The following is a 2,543-nucleotide window of genomic DNA, read 5'->3' as shown; positions in this document are numbered from 1 at the left end:
GTATGTCTTCATTTCATAAATGAAAAACAAACAGGCTGTCTGGTGAGTAAAGGTGGAAGAACTGAAATGCAAAGTGACCGACCTGCTCACATGAAATATGTAATATATTTAATAACTACACCCATGAAAAGAAAAGGATTTGATGACCGCTGACGTCCTTTAATCCTGTGATGGAGGATCATGGACCACTGAGTCACTGTAACCACGAGAACCGTCATGAATGAGCAGACGTGAAACACACACACACACACACTCTCACACACACACACACACACACACACACACACACACACACACACACACACACACACACTCTACAGACTACTGTCTACAGACGGAGAAGCAGTCACTGCAGCGCTGTGAGCAGAAGTGCTTCAACATGGAGTTCCTTCATCTCTGTTTAACAGCTGTTTGGAAAAAGATGGTCAGAAGACACACACACACACACTCGTACGCACATACACTCTCACACACACACACACACACACACACACACACACACACACATATACACATATACACATACACACACACACCCTCACACACACACACTGTCTGTGTTTCTTATGCGGGAAACAGATGCTGAGGCCTCAAGGTGATGATGTAACTGTCCAGAATTGAAGGTGAGTGTGTGTCTGTGTGTGTGTGTGTGTGTGTGTGTGTGTGTGTGTGTGTGTGTGTGTGTGTGTGTGTGTGTGTATGTATGTGTGTGTGTGTGTGTCACATGGCGCTCATGAAGCTCCAGCAGAGCTTCAGCTGATTGTAGGCGTGTACCTTCAATGAACCAATCAAATTTGGCACAGTTTCTGTAAGCCAATTACGTTGTTGTTGTTGTTGTTGTTGTTGTTGTTGTTGTTGTTGTTGTTGTCATTTCAGCTCAACAAGAAGCTCCTCCTCCTAGACGAGTCCTGAGTCTGGTGGTGTGTGTTAGTGTGTAGGTGTGTGTTAGTGTGTAGGTGTGTGTTAGTGTGTAGGTGTGTGTTAGTGTGTAGGTGTGTGTAGGTGTGTGTTAGTGTGTAGGTGTGTGTAGGTGTGTGTTAGTGTGTAGGTGTGTGTTAGTGTGTAGGTGTGTGTAGGTGTGTGTTAGTGTGTAGGTGTGTGTTAGTGTGTAGGTGTGTGTTAGTGTGTAGGTGTGTGTTAGTGTGTAGGTGTGTGTAGGTGTGTGTTAGTGTGTAGGTGTGTGTAGGTGTGTGTTAGTGTGTAGGTGTGTGTTAGTGTGTAGGTGTGTGTAGGTGTGTGTTAGTGTGTAGGTGTGTGTAGGTGTGTGTTAGTGTGTAGGTGTGTGTTAGTGTGTAGGTGTGTGTTAGTGTGTAGGTGTGTGTAGGTGTGTGTTAGTGTGTAGGTGTGTGTTAGTGTGTAGGTGTGTGTAGGTGTGTGTTAGTGTGTAGGTGTGTGTTAGTGTGTAGGTGTGTGTAGGCCTCCTCCTCTAGGCCCCCGGGCCTCCTCCTCTAGGCCCCCGGGCCTCCTCCTCTAGGCCCCCGGGCCTCCTCCTCCAGGCCCCCGGGCCTCCTCAGGCCCCCGGGCCACCTCAGGCCCCCGGGCCTCCTCAGGCCCCCGGGCCACCTCAGGCCCCCGGGCCTCCTCCTCTAGGCCCCCGGGCCTCCTCCTCTAGGCCCCCGGGCCTCCTCAGGCCCCCGGGCCACCTCAGGCCCCCGGGCCTCCTCCTCTAGGCCCCCGGGCCTCCTCCTCTAGGCCCCCGGGCCACCTCAGGCCCCCGGGCCTCCTCCTCTAGGCCCCCGGGCCTCCTCCTCCAGGCCCCCGGGCCTCCTCAGGCCCCCGGGCCTCCTCCTCCAGGCCCCCGGGCCTCCTCATGCCCCCGGGCCTCCTCCTCCAGGCCCCCGGGCCACCTCAGGCCCCCGGGCCTCCTCAGGCCCCCGGGCATCCTCCAGGCCCCGGGCCACCTCAGGCCCCCGGGCCTCCTCCTCTAGGCCCCCGGGCCTCCTCCTCCAGGCCCCCGGGCCTCCTCCTCTAGGCCCCCGGGCCACCTCAGGCCCCCGGGCCTCCCCCAGGCCCCCGGGCCACCTCAGGCCCCCGGCCTCCTCCTCTAGGCCCCCGGGCCTCCTCCTCTAGGCCCCGGGCCACCTCAGGCCCCCGGGCCTCCTCCTCTAGGCCCCCGGGCCTCCTCCTCCAGGCCCCCGGGCCTCCTCAGGCCCCCGGGCCTCCTCCTCCAGGCCCCCGGGCCTCCTCATGCCCCCGGGCCTCCTCCTCCAGGCCCCCAGGCCTCCTCCTCCAGGCCCCCGGGCCTCCTCCTCTAGGCCCCCGGGCCTCCTCCAGACCCCCGGGCCTCCTCCTCCAGGCCCCCAGGCCTCCTCCTCCAGGCCCCCGGGCCTCCTCCTCCAGGCCCCCGGGCCTCCTCCAGGCCCCCGGGCCTCCTCAGGCCCCCAGGAAAAGAAAGACTGATGCTGAGCTGTTGTACATATTGCAAAGACAGCACACACACACACACACACACACACACACACACACACACACACACACACACACACACACACACACACACACATCACTGTGTTCCTGTGGTCAGGTTGCTGCCACAGGCTTCA

Source organism: Clinocottus analis, unplaced genomic scaffold, assembly GCF_023055335.1.
Source record: "Clinocottus analis isolate CAN_PGR_092001 unplaced genomic scaffold, fCliAna1.0.p SCAF_34, whole genome shotgun sequence".
Taxonomy (NCBI): domain Eukaryota; kingdom Metazoa; phylum Chordata; class Actinopteri; order Perciformes; family Cottidae; genus Clinocottus; species Clinocottus analis.
This window is presented reverse-complemented; position numbering follows the sequence as displayed.